Raw genomic sequence first — 16,727 nt, 5'->3', positions numbered from 1 at the left:
ACTTAATTTAAATTCGAATTATTAACTAGCACTCTCGGCAACGGCCATATCACGCTGAAAACACCGGTTCTCGTCCGATCACCGAAGTTAAGCAGCGTCGAGCGCAGTCAGTACTTGGGAACACTGCGTGCCGTTGGCTTTTTCCTTTTTGTTTCCACTTTTAAATTCCACCAGATATGAAAAAAGCAAACATATCTTCTTTTTGTTATTGTTTTATAAAGATGAAGGTTAATTAAATTCAAATTATTAACTAGTACGCTCGGCAACGGCCATATCACGCTGAATACACCGGTTTTCGTCCGTTAACCGAAGTTAAGCAGAGTCGAGCGCAGTCAGTACTTGGGAGGGAGGCCACTTAGGAACACTGCATGCCATCAGCTTTTTCACTTTTTTTCTGTCTTTTAAATTCCAATAGATATGAAAAAAGCAAACATATTTTCTTTTTGTTATTGTTTTAAAAAGATGGTTAATTTGTCTCACTTACTTTAAATTCGAACTATTAACTAGCACTCTCGGCAACGGCCATATCACGCTGAAAACACCGGTGCTCGTCCGATCACCGAGGTTAAGCAGCGTCGAGCGCAGTCAGTACTTGGGAGGGAGGCCACTTTGGAACACTGCTTGCAGTTGGCTTTTTCACTTTTTTTTGTCTTTTAAATTCCAATAGATATGAAAAAAGCAAACAAATTTTCTTTTTGTTATTGTTTTCAAAAGATGAAGGTTAATTTGTCTCACTTAATTTAAATTCGAATTATTAACTAGCAATCTCGGCAACGGCCATATCACGCTGAAAACACCGGTTCTCGTCCGATCACCGAAGTTAAGCAGCGTCGAGCGCAGTCAGTACTTGGGAACACTGCGTGCCGTTGGCTTTTTCCTTTTTGTTTCCACTTTTAAATTCCACCAGATATGAAAAAAGCAAACATATCTTCTTTTTGTTATTGTTTTATAAAGATGAAGGTTAATTAAATTCAAATTATTAACTAGTACTCTCGGCAACGGCCATATCACGCTGAATACACCGGTTTTTGTCCGTTAACCGAAGTTAAGCAGCGTCGAGCGCAGTCAGTACTTGGGAGGGAGGCCACTTAGGAACACTGCATGCCGTTAGCTTTTTCACTTTTTTTCTGTCTTTTAAATTCCGATAGATATGAAAAAAGCAAACATATTTTCTTTTTGTTATTGTTTTAAAAAGATGAAGGTTATTTTGTCTCACTTACTTTAAATTCGAACTATTAACTAGCACTCTCGGCAACGGCCATATCACGCTAAAAACACCGGTTCTCGTTCGATCGCCGAAGTTAGCAGCGTCGAGCGCAGTCAGTACTTGGGAGGGAGACCACTTAGGAACACTGCGTGAAGTTGGCTTTTTCACTTTTTCTTTCTCATTTAAATTCCAACAGATATGAAAAAAGCAAACATATTTTCTTTTTGTTATTGTTTTAAAATGATGAAGGTTAATTTTTCTCACTTAATTTAAATTCGAATTATTAACTAGCACTCTCGGCAACGGCCATATCACGCTGAAAACACCGGTTCTCGTCCGATCACCGAAGTTAAACAGCGTCGAGCGCAGTCAGTACTTGGGAGGGAGGCCACTTAAGAACACTGCATGCCGTTAGCTTTTTCACTTTTTTTGTCTTTTAAATTCCAATAGATATGAAAAAAGCAAACATATTTTCTTTTTGTTATTGTTTTCAAAAGATGAAGGTTAATTTGTCTCACTTAATTTAAATTCGAATTTTTAATTAGCACTCTCGGCAACGGCCATATCACGCTGAAAACACCGGTTCTCGTCCGATCACCGAAGTTAAGCAGCGTCGAGCGCAGTCAGTACTTGGGAGGGAGGCCACTTAGGAAAACTGCTTGCAGTTGGCTTTTTCACTTTTTTTTGTCTTTTAAATTCCAATAGATATGAAAAAAGCAAACATATTTTCTTTTTGTTATTGTTTTAAAAAGATGAAAGCTAATTTGTCTCACTTAATTTAAATTCGAATTATTAACTAGCACTCTCGGCAACGGCCATATCACGCTGAAAACACCGGTTCTCGTCCGATCACCGAAGTTAAGCAGCGTCGAGCGCAGTCAGTACTTGGGAGGGAGGCTACTTAGGAACACTGCATGCCGTTAGCTTTTTCACTTTTTTTCTGTCTTTTAAATTCCAATAGATATGAAAAAAGCAAACATATTTTCTTTTTGTTTTTTTTTTTAAAAGATGAAGGTTAATTTGTCTCACTTACTTTATATTCGAACTATTAACTAGCAATCTCGGCAACGGCCATATCACGCTGAAAACACCGGTGCTCGTCCGATCACCGAAGTTAAGCAGCGTCGAGCGCAGTCAGTACATGGGAGGGAGGCCACTTAGGAACACTGCTTGCCGTTGGCTTTTTCACTTTTTTTTGTCTTTTAAATTCCAATAGATATGAAAAAAGGAAACATATTTTCTTTTTATTATTGTTTTCAAAAGATGAAGGTTAATTTGTCTCACTTAATTTAAATTCGAATTTTTAATTAGCACTCTCGGCAACGGCCATATCACGCTGAAAACACCGGTTCTCGTCCGATCACCGAAGTTAAGCAGCGTCGAGCGCAGTCAGTACTTGGGAGGGAGGCCACTTAGGAACACTGCATGCCGTTAGCTTTTTCACTTTTGTTCTGTCTTTTAAATTCCAATAGATATGAAAAAAGGAAACATATTTTCTTTTTGTTATTGTTTTAAAAAGATGGTTAATTTGTCTCACTTACTTTAAATTCGAACTATTAACTAGCACTCTCGGCAACGGCCATATCACGCTGAAAACACCGGTGCTCGTCCGATCACCGAAGTTAAGTAGCGTCGAGCGCAGTCAGTACTTGGGAGGGAGGCCACTTAGGAACACTGCTTGCAGTTGGCTTTTTCACTTTTTTTTGTCTTTTAAATTCCAATAGATATGAAAAAAGCAAATATATTTTCTTTTTGTTATTGTTTTCAAAAGATGAAGGTTAATTTGTCTCACTTAATTTAAATTCGAATTATTAACTAGCACTCTCGGCAACGGCCATATCACGCTGAAAACACCGGTTCTCCCCCGATCACCGAAGTTAAGCAGCGTCGAGCGCAGTCAGTACTTGGGAACACTGCGTGCCGTTGGCGTTTTCCTTTTTGTTTCCACTTTTAAATTCCACCAGATATGAAAAAAGCAAACATATCTTCTTTTTGTTATTGTTTTATAAAGATGAAGGTTAATTAAATTCAAATTATTAACTAGTACTCTCGGCAATGGCCATATCACGCTGAATACACCGGTTTTCGTCCGTTAACCGAAGTTAAGCAGAGTCGAGCGCAGTCAGTACTTGGGAGGGAGGCCACTTAGGAACACTGCATGCCGTCAGCTTTTTCACTTTTTTTCTGTCTTTTAAATTCCAATAGATATGAAAAAAGCAAACATATTTTCTTTTTGTTATTGTTTTAAAAAGATGGTTAATTTGTCTCACTTACTTTAAATTCGAACTATTAACTAGCACTCTCGGCAACGGCCATATCACGCTGAAAACACCGGTGCTCGTCCGATCACCGAAGTTAAGCAGCGTCGGGCTTAGTCAGTACTTGGGAGGGAGGCCACTTTGGAACACTGCTTGCAGTTGGCTTTTTCACTTTTTTTTGTCTTTTAAATTCCAATAGATATGAAAAAAGCAAACATATTTTCTTTTTGTTATTGTTTTCAAAAGATGAAGGTTAATTTGTCTCACTTAATTTAAATTCGAATTATTAACTAGCACTCTCGGCAACGGCCATATCACGCTGAAAACACCGGTTCTCGTCCGATCACCGAAGTTAAGCAGCGTCGAGCGCAGTCAGTACTTGGGAACACTGCGTGCCGTTGGCTTTTTCCTTTTTGTTTCCACTTTTAAATTCCACCAGATATGAAAAAAGCAAACATATCTTCTTTTTGTTATTGTTTTATAAAGATGAAGGTTAATTAAATTCAAATTATTAACTAGTACTCTCGGCAACGGCCATATCACGCTGAATACACCGGTTTTTGTCCGTTAACCGAAGTTAAGCAGCGTCGAGCGCAGTCAGTACTTGGGAGGGAGGCCACTTAGGAACACTGCATGCCGTCAGCTTTTTCACTTTTTTTCTGTCTTTTAAATTCCAATAGATATGAAAAAAGCAAACATATTTTCTTTTTGTTATTGTTTTAAAAAGATGGTTAATTTGTCTCACTTACTTTAAATTCGAACTATTAACTAGCACTCTCGGCAACGGCCATATCACGCTGAAAACACCGGTGCTCGTCCGATCACCGAGGTTAAGCAGCGTCGAGCGCAGTCAGTACTTGGGAGGGAGGCCACTTTGGAACACTGCTTGCAGTTGGCTTTTTCACTTTTTTTTGTCTTTTAAATTCCAATAGATATGAAAAAAGCAAACATATTTTCTTTTTGTTATTGTTTTCAAAAGATGAAGGTTAATTTGTCTCACTTAATTTAAATTCGAACTATTAACTAGCACTCTCGGCAACGGCCATATCACGCTGAAAACACCGGTGCTCGTCCGATCACCGAGGTTAAGCAGCGTCGAGCGCAGTCAGTACTTGGGAGGGAGGCCACTTTGGAACACTGCTTGCAGTTGGCTTTTTCACTTTTTTTTGTCTTTTAAATTCCAATAGATATGAAAAAAGCAAACATATTTTCTTTTTTTTATTGTTTTCAAAAGATGAAGGTTAATTTGTCTCACTTAATTTAAATTCGAATTATTAACTAGCACTCTCGGCAACGGCCATATCACGCTGAAAACACCGGTTCTCGTCCGATCACCGAAGTTAAGCAGCGTCGAGCGCAGTCAGTACTTGGGAACACTGCGTGCCGTTGGCTTTTTCCTTTTTGTTTCCACTTTTAAATTCCACCAGATATGAAAAAAGCAAACATATCTTCTTTTTGTTATTGTTTTATAAAGATGAAGGTTAATTAAATTCAAATTATTAACTAGTACTCTCGGCAACGGCCATATCACGCTGAATACACCGGTTTTTGTCCGTTAACCGAAGTTAAGCAGCGTCGAGCGCAGTCAATATTTGGGAGGGAGGCCACTTAGGAACACTGCATGCCGTCAGCTTTTTCACTTTTTTTCTGTCTTTTAAATTCCAATAGATATGAAAAAAGCAAACATATTTTCTTTTTGTTATTGTTTTAAAAAGATGGTTAATTTGTCTCACTTACTTTAAATTCGAACTATTAACTAGCATTCTCGGCAACGGCCATATCACGCTGAAAACACCGGTGCTCGTCCGATCACCGAGGTTAAGCAGCGTCGAGCGCAGTCAGTACTTGGGAGGGAGGCCACTTTGGAACACTGCTTGCAGTTGGCTTTTTCACTTTTTTTTGTCTTTTAAATTCCAATAGATATGAAAAAAGCAAACATATTTTCTTTTTGATATTGTTTTCAAAAGATGAAGGTTAATTTGTCTCACTTAATTTAAATTCGAATTATTAACTAGCACTCTCGGCAACGGCCATATCACGCTGAAAACCCCGGTTCTCGTCCGATCACCGAAGTTAAGCAGCGTCGAGCGCAGTCAGTACTTGGGAACACAGCGTGCCGTTGGCTTTTTCCTTTTTGTTTCCACTTTTAAATTCCACCAGATATGAAAAAAGCAAACATATCTTCTTTTTGTTATTGTTTTATAAAGATGAAGGTTAATTAAATTCAAATTATTAACTAGTACTCTCGGCAACGGCCATATCACGCTGAATACACCGGTTTTTGTCCGTTAACCGAAGTTAAGCAGCGTCGAGCGCAGTCAGTACTTGGGAGGGAGGCCACTTAGGAACACTGCATGCCGTTAGCTTTTTCACTTTTTTTCTGTCCTTTAAATTCCAATAGATATGAAAAAAGAAAACATATTTTCTTTTTGTTATTGTTTTAAAAAGATGAAGGTTATTTTGTCTCACTTACTTTAAATTCGAACTATTAACTAGCACTCTCGGCAACGGCCATATCACGCTAAAAACACCGGTTCTCGTTCGATCGCCGAAGTTAGCAGCGTCGAGCGCAGTCAGTACTTGGGAGGGAGACCACTTACGAACACTGCGTGAAGTTGGCTTTTTCACTTTTTTTTTCTCATTTAAATTCCAACAGATATGAAAAAAGCAAACATATTTTCTTTTTGTTATTGTTTTAAAATGATGAAGGTTAATTTTTCTCACTTAATTTAAATTCGAATTATTAACTAGCACTCTCGGCAACGGCCATATCACGCTGAAAACACCGGTTCTCGTCCGATCACCGAAGTTAAACAGCGTCGAGCGCAGTCAGTACTTGGGAGGGAGGCCACTTAAGAACACTGCATGCCGTTAGCTTTTTCACTTTTTTTGTCTTTTAAATTCCAATAGATATGAAAAAAGCAAACATATTTTCTAATTGTTATTGTTTTAAAAAGATGACAGTTAATTTGTCTCACTTACTTTAAATTCGAATTATTAACTAACACTCTCGGGAACGGCCATATCGCGCTGAAAACACCGGTTCTCCTCCGATCACCGAAATTAAGCAGCGTCGAGCGCAGTCAGTACTTGGGAGGGAGGCCATTTAGGAACACTGCTTGCAGTTGGCTTTTTCACTTTTTTTTTCTCATTTAAATTCCAACAGATATGAAAAAAGCAAACATATTTTCTTTTTGTTATTGTTTTAAAATGATGAAGGTTAATTTTTCCCACTTAATTTAAATTCGAATTATTAACTAGCACTCTCGGCAACGGCCATATCACGCTGAAAACACCGGTTCTCGTCCGATCACCGAAGTTAAGCAGCGTCGAGCGCAGTCAGTACTTGGGAGGGAGGCCACTTAGGAAAACTGCTTGCAGTTGGCTTTTTCACTTTTTTTTGTCTTTTAAATTCCAATAGATATGAAAAAAGCAAACATATTTTCTTTTTGATATTGTTTTCAAAAGATGAAGGTTAATTTGTCTCACTTAATTTAAATTCGAATTTTTAATTAGCACTATCGGCAACGGCCATATCACGCTGAAAACACCGGTTCTCGTCCGATCACCGAAGTTAAGCAGCGTCGAGCGCAGTCAGTACTTGGGAGGGAGGCCACTTAGGAAAACTGCTTGCAGTTGGCTTTTTCACTTTTTTTTGTCTTTTAAATTCCAATAGATATGAAAAAAGCAAACATATTTTCTTTTTGATATTGTTTTCAAAAGATGAAGGTTAATTTGTCTCACTTAATTTAAATTCGAATTTTTAATTAGCACTCTCGGCAACGGCCATATCACGCTGAAAACACCGGTTCTCGTCCGATCACCGAAGTTAAGCAGCGTCGAGCGCAGTCAGTACTTGGGAGGGAGGCCACTTAGGAAAACTGCTTGCAGTTGGCTTTTTCACTTTTTTTTGTCTTTTAAATTCCAATAGATATGAAAAAAGCAAACATATTTTCTTTTTGATATTGTTTTCAAAAGATGAAGGTTAATTTGTCTCACTTAATTTAAATTCGAATTATTAACTAGCACTCTCGGCAACGGCCATATCACGCTGAAAACACCGGTTCTCGTCCGATCACCGAAGTTAAGCAGCGTCGAGCGCAATCAGTACTTGGGAACACTGCGTGCCGTTGGCTTTTTCCTTTTTGTTTCCACTTTTAAATTCCACCAGATATGAAAAAAGCAAACATATCTTCTTTTTGTTATTGTTTTATAAAGATGAAGGTTAATTAAATTCAAATTATTAACTAGTGCTCTCGGCAACGGCCATATCACGCTGAATACACCGGTTTTTGTCCGTTAACCGAAGTTAAGCAGCGTCGAGCGCAGTCAGTACTTGGGAGGGAGGCCACTTTGGAACACTGCTTGCAGTTGGCTTTTTCACTTTTTTTCTGTCTTTGAAATTCCAATAGATAAGAAAAAGCAAACATATTTTCTTTTTGTTATTGTTTTAAAAAGATGGTTATTTTGTCTCACTTACTTTAAATTCGAACTATTAACTAGCACTCTCGGCAACGGCCATATCACGCTGAAAACACCGGTTCTCGTCCGATCACCGAAGTTAAGCAGCGTCGAGCGCAGTCAGTACTTGGGAGGGAGGCCACTTAGGAAAACTGCTTGCAGTTGGCTTTTTCACTTTTTTTTGTCTTTTAAATTCCAATAGATATGAAAAAAGCAAACATATTTTCTTTTTGATATTGTTTTCAAAAGATGAAGGTTAATTTGTCTCACTTAATTTAAATTCGAATTTTTAATTAGCACTATCGGCAACGGCCATATCACGCTGAAAACACCGGTTCTCGTCCGATCACCGAAGTTAAGCAGCGTCGAGCGCACTCAGTACTTGGGAGGGAGGCCACTTAGGAAAACTGCTTGCAGTTGGCTTTTTCACTTTTTTTTGTCTTTTAAATTCCAATAGATATGAAAAAAGCAAACATATTTTCTTTTTGATATTGTTTTCAAAAGATGAAGGTTAATTTGTCTCACTTAATTTAAATTCGAATTATTAACTAGCACTCTCGGCAACGGCCATATCACGCTGAAAACACCGGTTCTCGTCCGATCACCGAAGTTAAGCAGCGTCGAGCGCAATCAGTACTTGGGAACACTGCGTGCCGTTGGCTTTTTCCTTTTTGTTTCCACTTTTAAATTCCACCAGATATGAAAAAAGCAAACATATCTTCTTTTTGTTATTGTTTTATAAAGATGAAGGTTAATTAAATTCAAATTATTAACTAGTGCTCTCGGCAACGGCCATATCACGCTGAATACACCGGTTTTTGTCTGTTAACCGAAGTTAAGCAGCGTCGAGCGCAGTCAGTACTTGGGAGGGAGGCCACTTTGGAACACTGCTTGCAGTTGGCTTTTTCACTTTTTTTCTGTCTTTGAAATTCCAATAGATAAGAAAAAGCAAACATATTTTCTTTTTGTTATTGTTTTAAAAAGATGAAGGTTATTTTGTCTCACTTACTTTAAATTCGAACTATTAACTAGCACTCTCGGCAACGGCCATATCACGCTAAAAACACCGGTGCTCGTCCGATCACCGAAGTTAAGCAGCGTCGAGCGCAGTCAGTACTTGGAAGGCAGGCCACTTAGGAACACTGCTTGCAGTTGGCTTTTTCACTTTTTTTTGTTTTTTAAATTCCAATAGATATGAAAAAAGCAAACATATTTTCTTTTTGTTATTGTTTTCAAAAGATGAAGGTTAATTTGTCTCACTTAATTTAAATTCGAATTATTAACTAGCACTCTCGGCAACGGCCATATCACGCTGAAAACACCGGTTCTCGTCCGATCACCGAAGTTAAGCAGCGTCGAGCGCAGTCAGTACTTGGGAACACTGCGTGCCGTTGGCTTTTTCCTTTTTGTTTCCACTTTTAAATTCCACCAGATATGAAAAAAGCAAACATATCTTCTTTTTGTTATTGTTTTATAAAGATGAAGGTTAATTAAATTCAAATTATTAACTAGTGCTCTCGGCAACGGCCATATCACGCTGAATACACCGGTTTTTGTCCGTTAACCGAAGTTAAGCAGCGTCGAGCGCAGTCAGTACTTGGGAGGGAGGCCACTTAGGAACACTGCATGCCGTTAGCTTTTTCACTTTTTTTCTGTCTTTTAAATTCCAATAGATATGAAAAACGCAAACATATTTTCTTTTTGTTATTGTTTTAAAAAGATGAAGGTTATTTTGTCTCACTTACTTTAAATTCGAACTATTAACTAGCACTCTCGGGAACGGCCATATCACGCTGAAAACACCGGTGCTCGTCCGATCACCGAAGTTAAGCAGCGTCGAGGGCAGTCAGTACTTGGGAGGCAGGCCACTTAGGAAAACTGCTTGCAGTTGGCTTTTTCACTTTTTTTTTGTTTTTTAAATTCCAATAGATATGAAAAAAGCAAACATATTTTCTTTTTGTTATTGTTTTCAAAAGATGAAGGTTAATTTGTCTCACTTAATTTAAATTCGAATTATTAACTAGCACTCTCGGCAACGGCCATATCACGCTGAAAACACCGGTTCTCGTCCGATCACCGAAGTTAAGCAGCGTCGAGCGCAGTCAGTACTTGGGAACACTGCGTGCCGTTGGCTTTTTCCTTTTTGTTTCCACTTTTAAATTCCACCAGATATGAAAAAAGCAAACATATCTTCTTTTTGTTATTGTTTTATAAAGATGAAGGTTAATTAAATTCAAATTATTAACTAGTGCTCTCGGCAACGGCCATATCACGCTGAATACACCGGTTTTTGTCCGTTAACCGAAGTTAAGCAGCGTCGAGCGCAGTCAGTATTTGGGAGGGAGGCCACTTTGGAACACTGCTTGCAGTTGGCTTTTTCACTTTTTTTCAGTCTTTTAAATTCCAATAGATATGAAAAAAGCAAACATATTTTCTTTTTGTTATTGTTTTAAAAAGATGAAGGTTATTTTGTCTCACTTACTTTAAATTCGAACTATTAACTAGCACTCTCGGCAACGGCCATATCACGCTGAAAACACCGGTGCTCGTCCGATCACCGAAGTTAAGCAGTCAGTACTTGGAAGGGAGGCCACTTTGGAACACTGCTTGCAGTTGGCTTTTTCACTTTTTTTTTGTCTTTTAAATTCCAACAGATATGAAAAAAGCAAACATATTTTCTTTTTGTTATTGTTTTCAAAAGATGAAGGTTAATTTGTCTCACTTAATTTAAATTCGAATTATTAACTAGCACTCTCGGCAACGGCCATATCACGCTGAAAACACCGGTTCTCGTCCGATCACCGAAGTTAAGCAGCGTCGAGCGCAGTCAGTACTTGGGAACACTGCGTGCCGTTGGCTTTTTCCTTTTTGTTTCCACTTTTAAATTCCACCAGATACGAAAAAAGCAAACATATCTTCTTTTTGTTATTGTTTTATAAAGATGAAGGTTAATTAAATTCAAATTATTAACTAGTGCTCTCGGCAACGGCCATATCACGCTGAATACACCGGTTTTTGTCCGTTAACCGAAGTTAAGCAGCGTCGAGCGCAGTCAGTACTTGGGAGGGAGGCCACTTTGGAACACTGCTTGCAGTTGGCTTTTTCACTTTTTTTCAGTCTTTTAAATTCCAATAGATATGAAAAAAGCAAACATATTTTCTTTTTGTTATTGTTTTAAAAAGATGAAGGTTATTTTGTCTCACTTACTTTAAATTCGAACTATTAACTAGCACTCTCGGGAACGGCCATATCACGCTGAAAACACCGGTGCTCGTCCGATCACCGAAGTTAAGCAGCGTCGAGCGCAGTCAGTACTTGGGAGGCAGGCCACTTAGGAACACTGCTTGCAGTTGGCTTTTTCACTTTTTTTTGTTTTTTAAATTCCAATAGATATGAAAAAAGCAAACATATTTTCTTTTTGTTATTGTTTTAAAAAGATGGTTAATTTGTCTCACTTAATTTAAATTCGAATTGTTAACTAGCACTCTCTGCAACGGCCATATCACGCTGAAAACACCGGTTCTCGTCCGATCACCGAAGTTAAGCAGCGTCGAGCGCAGTCAGTACTTGGGAGGGAGGCCACTTTGGAACACTGCTTGCAGTTGGCTTATTCACTTTTTTTTGTCTTTTAAATTCCAATAGATATGAAAAAAGCAAACATATTTTCTTTTTGTTATTGTTTTCAAAAGATGAAGGTTAATTTGTCTCACTTAATTTAAATTCGAATTATTAACTAGCACTCTCGGCAACGGCCATATCACGCTGAAAACACCGGTTCTCGTCCGATCACCGAAGTTAAGCAGCGTCGAGCGCAGTCAGTACTTCGGAACACTGCGTGCCGTTGGCTTTTTCCTTTTTGTTTCCACTTTTAAATTCCACCAGATATGAAAAAAGCAAACATATCTTCTTTTTGTTATTGTTTTATAAAGATGAAGGTTAATTAAATTCAAATTATTAACTAGTGCTCTCGGCAACGGCCATATCACGCTGAATACACCGGTTTTTGTCCGTTAACCGAAGTTAAGCAGCGTCGAGCGCAGTCAGTACTTGGGAGGGAGGCCACTTTGGAACACTGCTTGCAGTTGGCTTTTTCACTTTTTTTCAGTCTTTTAAATTCCAATAGATATGAAAAAAGCAAACATATTTTCTTTTTGTTATTGTTTTAAAAAGATGAAGGTTATTTTGTCTCACTTACTTTAAATTCGAACTATTAACTAGCACTCTCGGGAACGGCCATATCACGCTGAAAACACCGGTGCTCGTCCGATCACCGAAGTTAAGCAGCGTCGAGCGCAGTCAGTACTTGGGAGGCAGGCCACTTAGGAACACTGCTTGCAGTTGGCTTTTTCACTTTTTTTTGTTTTTTAAATTCCAATAGATATGAAAAAAGCAAACATATTTTCTTTTTGTTATTGTTTTAAAAAGATGGTTAATTTGTCTCACTTAATTTAAATTCGAATTGTTAACTAGCACTCTCTGCAACGGCCATATCACGCTGAAAACACCGGTTCTCGTCCGATCACCGAAGTTAAGCAGCGTCGAGCGCAGTCAGTACTTGGGAGGGAGGCCACTTTGGAACACTGCTTGCAGTTGGCTTATTCACTTTTTTTTGTCTTTTAAATTCCAATAGATATGAAAAAAGCAAACATATTTTCTTTTTGTTATTGTTTTCAAAAGATGAAGGTTAATTTGTCTCACTTAATTTAAATTCGAATTATTAACTAGCACTCTCGGCAACGGCCATATCACGCTGAAAACACCGGTTCTCGTCCGATCACCGAAGTTAAGCAGCGTCGAGCGCAGTCAGTACTTCGGAACACTGCGTGCCGTTGGCTTTTTCCTTTTTGTTTCCACTTTTAAATTCCACCAGATATGAAAAAAGCAAACATATCTTCTTTTTGTTATTGTTTTATAAAGATGAAGGTTAATTAAATTCAAATTATTAACTAGTGCTCTCGGCAACGGCCATATCACGCTGAATACACCGGTTTTTGTCCGTTAACCGAAGTTAAGCAGCGTCGAGCGCAGTCAGTACTTGGGAGGGAGGCCACTTAGGAACACTGCATGCCGTTAGCTTTTTCACTTTTTTTCTGTCTTTTAAATTCCAATAGATATGAAAAACGCAAACATATTTTCTTTTTGTTATTGTTTTAAAAAGATGAAGGTTATTTTGTCTCACTTACTTTAAATTCGAACTATTAACTAGCACTCTCGGGAACGGCCATATCACGCTGAAAACACCGGTGCTCGTCCGATCACCGAAGTTAAGCAGCGTCGAGGGCAGTCAGTACTTGGGAGGCAGGCCACTTAGGAAAACTGCTTGCAGTTGGCTTTTTCACTTTTTTTTTGTTTTTTAAATTCCAATAGATATGAAAAAAGCAAACATATTTTCTTTTTGTTATTGTTTTCAAAAGATGAAGGTTAATTTGTCTCACTTAATTTAAATTCGAATTATTAACTAGCACTCTCGGCAACGGCCATATCACGCTGAAAACACCGGTTCTCGTCCGATCACCGAAGTTAAGCAGCGTCGAGCGCAGTCAGTACTTGGGAACACTGCGTGCCGTTGGCTTTTTCCTTTTTGTTTCCACTTTTAAATTCCACCAGATATGAAAAAAGCAAACATATCTTCTTTTTGTTATTGTTTTATAAAGATGAAGGTTAATTAAATTCAAATTATTAACTAGTGCTCTCGGCAACGGCCATATCACGCTGAATACACCGGTTTTTGTCCGTTAACCGAAGTTAAGCAGCGTCGAGCGCAGTCAGTATTTGGGAGGGAGGCCACTTTGGAACACTGCTTGCAGTTGGCTTTTTCACTTTTTTTCAGTCTTTTAAATTCCAATAGATATGAAAAAAGCAAACATATTTTCTTTTTGTTATTGTTTTAAAAAGATGAAGGTTATTTTGTCTCACTTACTTTAAATTCGAACTATTAACTAGCACTCTCGGCAACGGCCATATCACGCTGAAAACACCGGTGCTCGTCCGATCACCGAAGTTAAGCAGTCAGTACTTGGAAGGGAGGCCACTTTGGAACACTGCTTGCAGTTGGCTTTTTCACTTTTTTTTTGTCTTTTAAATTCCAACAGATATGAAAAAAGCAAACATATTTTCTTTTTGTTATTGTTTTCAAAAGATGAAGGTTAATTTGTCTCACTTAATTTAAATTCGAATTATTAACTAGCACTCTCGGCAACGGCCATATCACGCTGAAAACACCGGTTCTCGTCCGATCACCGAAGTTAAGCAGCGTCGAGCGCAGTCAGTACTTGGGAACACTGCGTGCCGTTGGCTTTTTCCTTTTTGTTTCCACTTTTAAATTCCACCAGATACGAAAAAAGCAAACATATCTTCTTTTTGTTATTGTTTTATAAAGATGAAGGTTAATTAAATTCAAATTATTAACTAGTGCTCTCGGCAACGGCCATATCACGCTGAATACACCGGTTTTTGTCCGTTAACCGAAGTTAAGCAGCGTCGAGCGCAGTCAGTACTTGGGAGGGAGGCCACTTTGGAACACTGCTTGCAGTTGGCTTTTTCACTTTTTTTCAGTCTTTTAAATTCCAATAGATATGAAAAAAGCAAACATATTTTCTTTTTGTTATTGTTTTAAAAAGATGAAGGTTATTTTGTCTCACTTACTTTAAATTCGAACTATTAACTAGCACTCTCGGGAACGGCCATATCACGCTGAAAACACCGGTGCTCGTCCGATCACCGAAGTTAAGCAGCGTCGAGCGCAGTCAGTACTTGGGAGGCAGGCCACTTAGGAACACTGCTTGCAGTTGGCTTTTTCACTTTTTTTTGTTTTTTAAATTCCAATAGATATGAAAAAAGCAAACATATTTTCTTTTTGTTATTGTTTTAAAAAGATGGTTAATTTGTCTCACTTAATTTAAATTCGAATTGTTAACTAGCACTCTCTGCAACGGCCATATCACGCTGAAAACACCGGTTCTCGTCCGATCACCGAAGTTAAGCAGCGTCGAGCGCAGTCAGTACTTGGGAGGGAGGCCACTTTGGAACACTGCTTGCAGTTGGCTTATTCACTTTTTTTTGTCTTTTAAATTCCAATAGATATGAAAAAAGCAAACATATTTTCTTTTTGTTATTGTTTTCAAAAGATGAAGGTTAATTTGTCTCACTTAATTTAAATTCGAATTATTAACTAGCACTCTCGGCAACGGCCATATCACGCTGAAAACACCGGTTCTCGTCCGATCACCGAAGTTAAGCAGCGTCGAGCGCAGTCAGTACTTCGGAACACTGCGTGCCGTTGGCTTTTTCCTTTTTGTTTCCACTTTTAAATTCCACCAGATATGAAAAAAGCAAACATATCTTCTTTTTGTTATTGTTTTATAAAGATGAAGGTTAATTAAATTCAAATTATTAACTAGTGCTCTCGGCAACGGCCATATCACGCTGAATACACCGGTTTTTGTCCGTTAACCGAAGTTAAGCAGCGTCGAGCGCAGTCAGTACTTGGGAGGGAGGCCACTTTGGAACACTGCTTGCAGTTGGCTTTTTCACTTTTTTTCAGTCTTTTAAATTCCAATAGATATGAAAAAAGCAAACATATTTTCTTTTTGTTATTGTTTTAAAAAGATGAAGGTTATTTTGTCTCACTTACTTTAAATTCGAACTATTAACTAGCACTCTCGGGAACGGCCATATCACGCTGAAAACACCGGTGCTCGTCCGATCACCGAAGTTAAGCAGCGTCGAGCGCAGTCAGTACTTGGGAGGCAGGCCACTTAGGAACACTGCTTGCAGTTGGCTTTTTCACTTTTTTTTGTTTTTTAAATTCCAATAGATATGAAAAAAGCAAACATATTTTCTTTTTGTTATTGTTTTAAAAAGATGGTTAATTTGTCTCACTTAATTTAAATTCGAATTGTTAACTAGCACTCTCTGCAACGGCCATATCACGCTGAAAACACCGGTTCTCGTCCGATCACCGAAGTTAAGCAGCGTCGAGCGCAGTCAGTACTTGGGAGGGAGGCCACTTTGGAACACTGCTTGCAGTTGGCTTATTCACTTTTTTTTGTCTTTTAAATTCCAATAGATATGAAAAAAGCAAACATATTTTCTTTTTGTTATTGTTTTCAAAAGATGAAGGTTAATTTGTCTCACTTAATTTAAATTCGAATTATTAACTAGCACTCTCGGCAACGGCCATATCACGCTGAAAACACCGGTTCTCGTCCGATCACCGAAGTTAAGCAGCGTCGAGCGCAGTCAGTACTTCGGAACACTGCGTGCCGTTGGCTTTTTCCTTTTTGTTTCCACTTTTAAATTCCACCAGATATGAAAAAAGCAAACATATCTTCTTTTTGTTATTGTTTTATAAAGATGAAGGTTAATTAAATTCAAATTATTAACTAGTGCTCTCGGCAACGGCCATATCACGCTGAATACACCGGTTTTTGTCCGTTAACCGAAGTTAAGCAGCGTCGAGCGCTGTCAGTACTTGGGAGGGAGGCCACTTAGGAACACTGCATGCCGTTAGCTTTTTCACTTTTTTTCTGTCTTTTAAATTCCAATAGATATGAAAAACGCAAACATATTTTCTTTTTGTTATTGTTTTAAAAAGATGAAGGTTATTTTGTCTCACTTACTTTAAATTCGAACTATTAACTAGCACTCTCGGGAACGGCCATATCACGCTGAAAACACCGGTGCTCGTCCGATCACCGAAGTTAAGCAGCGTCGAGCGCAGTCAGTACTTGGGAGGCAGGCCACTTAGGAACACTGCTTGCAGTTGGCTTTTTCACTTTTTTTGTTTTTTAAATTCCAAT

General features: G+C 38.4%; 52 pseudogenes; all 52 read left to right on the top strand.

Annotated features, from left to right (window-relative positions):
• The first annotated feature begins 36 nt into the window (after positions 1-36).
• On the top strand, positions 37-139 carry LOC149620698 (5S ribosomal RNA; annotated as a pseudogene).
• Positions 140-514: 375 nt separating this feature from the next.
• Positions 515-633, top strand: LOC149620697 (5S ribosomal RNA; annotated as a pseudogene).
• Positions 634-769: 136 nt separating this feature from the next.
• On the top strand, positions 770-872 carry LOC149620696 (5S ribosomal RNA; annotated as a pseudogene).
• A 122-nt stretch (positions 873-994) lies between these two features.
• LOC149620695 (5S ribosomal RNA) lies at positions 995-1,113 on the top strand (annotated as a pseudogene).
• A 137-nt stretch (positions 1,114-1,250) lies between these two features.
• LOC149620694 (5S ribosomal RNA) lies at positions 1,251-1,368 on the top strand (annotated as a pseudogene).
• Positions 1,369-1,505: 137 nt separating this feature from the next.
• On the top strand, positions 1,506-1,624 carry LOC149620693 (5S ribosomal RNA; annotated as a pseudogene).
• A 135-nt stretch (positions 1,625-1,759) lies between these two features.
• On the top strand, positions 1,760-1,878 carry LOC149620692 (5S ribosomal RNA; annotated as a pseudogene).
• A 136-nt stretch (positions 1,879-2,014) lies between these two features.
• LOC149620691 (5S ribosomal RNA) lies at positions 2,015-2,133 on the top strand (annotated as a pseudogene).
• A 137-nt stretch (positions 2,134-2,270) lies between these two features.
• LOC149620690 (5S ribosomal RNA) lies at positions 2,271-2,389 on the top strand (annotated as a pseudogene).
• A 136-nt stretch (positions 2,390-2,525) lies between these two features.
• On the top strand, positions 2,526-2,644 carry LOC149620689 (5S ribosomal RNA; annotated as a pseudogene).
• A 134-nt stretch (positions 2,645-2,778) lies between these two features.
• Positions 2,779-2,897, top strand: LOC149620688 (5S ribosomal RNA; annotated as a pseudogene).
• A 136-nt stretch (positions 2,898-3,033) lies between these two features.
• LOC149620687 (5S ribosomal RNA) lies at positions 3,034-3,136 on the top strand (annotated as a pseudogene).
• A 375-nt stretch (positions 3,137-3,511) lies between these two features.
• On the top strand, positions 3,512-3,630 carry LOC149620686 (5S ribosomal RNA; annotated as a pseudogene).
• Positions 3,631-3,766: 136 nt separating this feature from the next.
• LOC149620685 (5S ribosomal RNA) lies at positions 3,767-3,869 on the top strand (annotated as a pseudogene).
• A 375-nt stretch (positions 3,870-4,244) lies between these two features.
• On the top strand, positions 4,245-4,363 carry LOC149620684 (5S ribosomal RNA; annotated as a pseudogene).
• Positions 4,364-4,499: 136 nt separating this feature from the next.
• Positions 4,500-4,618, top strand: LOC149620683 (5S ribosomal RNA; annotated as a pseudogene).
• A 136-nt stretch (positions 4,619-4,754) lies between these two features.
• LOC149620682 (5S ribosomal RNA) lies at positions 4,755-4,857 on the top strand (annotated as a pseudogene).
• Positions 4,858-5,232: 375 nt separating this feature from the next.
• Positions 5,233-5,351, top strand: LOC149620681 (5S ribosomal RNA; annotated as a pseudogene).
• A 136-nt stretch (positions 5,352-5,487) lies between these two features.
• On the top strand, positions 5,488-5,590 carry LOC149620680 (5S ribosomal RNA; annotated as a pseudogene).
• A 122-nt stretch (positions 5,591-5,712) lies between these two features.
• Positions 5,713-5,831, top strand: LOC149620679 (5S ribosomal RNA; annotated as a pseudogene).
• Positions 5,832-6,223: 392 nt separating this feature from the next.
• Positions 6,224-6,342, top strand: LOC149620678 (5S ribosomal RNA; annotated as a pseudogene).
• A 135-nt stretch (positions 6,343-6,477) lies between these two features.
• LOC149620677 (5S ribosomal RNA) lies at positions 6,478-6,596 on the top strand (annotated as a pseudogene).
• Positions 6,597-6,733: 137 nt separating this feature from the next.
• Positions 6,734-6,852, top strand: LOC149620676 (5S ribosomal RNA; annotated as a pseudogene).
• Positions 6,853-6,988: 136 nt separating this feature from the next.
• On the top strand, positions 6,989-7,107 carry LOC149620675 (5S ribosomal RNA; annotated as a pseudogene).
• A 136-nt stretch (positions 7,108-7,243) lies between these two features.
• On the top strand, positions 7,244-7,362 carry LOC149620674 (5S ribosomal RNA; annotated as a pseudogene).
• Positions 7,363-7,498: 136 nt separating this feature from the next.
• Positions 7,499-7,601, top strand: LOC149620673 (5S ribosomal RNA; annotated as a pseudogene).
• A 374-nt stretch (positions 7,602-7,975) lies between these two features.
• On the top strand, positions 7,976-8,094 carry LOC149620672 (5S ribosomal RNA; annotated as a pseudogene).
• A 136-nt stretch (positions 8,095-8,230) lies between these two features.
• Positions 8,231-8,349, top strand: LOC149620671 (5S ribosomal RNA; annotated as a pseudogene).
• A 136-nt stretch (positions 8,350-8,485) lies between these two features.
• Positions 8,486-8,588, top strand: LOC149620670 (5S ribosomal RNA; annotated as a pseudogene).
• Positions 8,589-8,965: 377 nt separating this feature from the next.
• LOC149620669 (5S ribosomal RNA) lies at positions 8,966-9,084 on the top strand (annotated as a pseudogene).
• A 136-nt stretch (positions 9,085-9,220) lies between these two features.
• On the top strand, positions 9,221-9,323 carry LOC149620668 (5S ribosomal RNA; annotated as a pseudogene).
• Positions 9,324-9,445: 122 nt separating this feature from the next.
• LOC149620667 (5S ribosomal RNA) lies at positions 9,446-9,564 on the top strand (annotated as a pseudogene).
• Positions 9,565-9,701: 137 nt separating this feature from the next.
• LOC149620666 (5S ribosomal RNA) lies at positions 9,702-9,820 on the top strand (annotated as a pseudogene).
• A 137-nt stretch (positions 9,821-9,957) lies between these two features.
• LOC149620665 (5S ribosomal RNA) lies at positions 9,958-10,060 on the top strand (annotated as a pseudogene).
• Positions 10,061-10,682: 622 nt separating this feature from the next.
• On the top strand, positions 10,683-10,785 carry LOC149620664 (5S ribosomal RNA; annotated as a pseudogene).
• A 378-nt stretch (positions 10,786-11,163) lies between these two features.
• On the top strand, positions 11,164-11,282 carry LOC149620663 (5S ribosomal RNA; annotated as a pseudogene).
• Positions 11,283-11,415: 133 nt separating this feature from the next.
• On the top strand, positions 11,416-11,534 carry LOC149620662 (5S ribosomal RNA; annotated as a pseudogene).
• Positions 11,535-11,670: 136 nt separating this feature from the next.
• On the top strand, positions 11,671-11,773 carry LOC149620661 (5S ribosomal RNA; annotated as a pseudogene).
• A 378-nt stretch (positions 11,774-12,151) lies between these two features.
• On the top strand, positions 12,152-12,270 carry LOC149620660 (5S ribosomal RNA; annotated as a pseudogene).
• A 133-nt stretch (positions 12,271-12,403) lies between these two features.
• On the top strand, positions 12,404-12,522 carry LOC149620659 (5S ribosomal RNA; annotated as a pseudogene).
• Positions 12,523-12,658: 136 nt separating this feature from the next.
• LOC149620658 (5S ribosomal RNA) lies at positions 12,659-12,761 on the top strand (annotated as a pseudogene).
• A 122-nt stretch (positions 12,762-12,883) lies between these two features.
• On the top strand, positions 12,884-13,002 carry LOC149620657 (5S ribosomal RNA; annotated as a pseudogene).
• Positions 13,003-13,139: 137 nt separating this feature from the next.
• Positions 13,140-13,258, top strand: LOC149620656 (5S ribosomal RNA; annotated as a pseudogene).
• A 137-nt stretch (positions 13,259-13,395) lies between these two features.
• On the top strand, positions 13,396-13,498 carry LOC149620655 (5S ribosomal RNA; annotated as a pseudogene).
• A 622-nt stretch (positions 13,499-14,120) lies between these two features.
• Positions 14,121-14,223, top strand: LOC149620654 (5S ribosomal RNA; annotated as a pseudogene).
• A 378-nt stretch (positions 14,224-14,601) lies between these two features.
• LOC149620653 (5S ribosomal RNA) lies at positions 14,602-14,720 on the top strand (annotated as a pseudogene).
• Positions 14,721-14,853: 133 nt separating this feature from the next.
• Positions 14,854-14,972, top strand: LOC149620652 (5S ribosomal RNA; annotated as a pseudogene).
• Positions 14,973-15,108: 136 nt separating this feature from the next.
• Positions 15,109-15,211, top strand: LOC149620651 (5S ribosomal RNA; annotated as a pseudogene).
• Positions 15,212-15,589: 378 nt separating this feature from the next.
• Positions 15,590-15,708, top strand: LOC149620650 (5S ribosomal RNA; annotated as a pseudogene).
• A 133-nt stretch (positions 15,709-15,841) lies between these two features.
• Positions 15,842-15,960, top strand: LOC149620649 (5S ribosomal RNA; annotated as a pseudogene).
• Positions 15,961-16,096: 136 nt separating this feature from the next.
• LOC149620648 (5S ribosomal RNA) lies at positions 16,097-16,199 on the top strand (annotated as a pseudogene).
• A 378-nt stretch (positions 16,200-16,577) lies between these two features.
• Positions 16,578-16,696, top strand: LOC149620647 (5S ribosomal RNA; annotated as a pseudogene).
• The last annotated feature ends 31 nt before the right edge of the window (positions 16,697-16,727 follow it).

The sequence above is a fragment of the Phalangium opilio genome, unplaced genomic scaffold (assembly GCF_054372755.1).
Source record: "Phalangium opilio isolate 3A_F unplaced genomic scaffold, DU_Popi_V2 ptg000209l_1, whole genome shotgun sequence".
NCBI classification, from domain to species: Eukaryota; Metazoa; Arthropoda; class Arachnida; order Opiliones; family Phalangiidae; genus Phalangium; species Phalangium opilio.
Note: the sequence above shows the minus strand (reverse complement) of the source record. Positions and strands in the feature narration are given on the sequence as shown.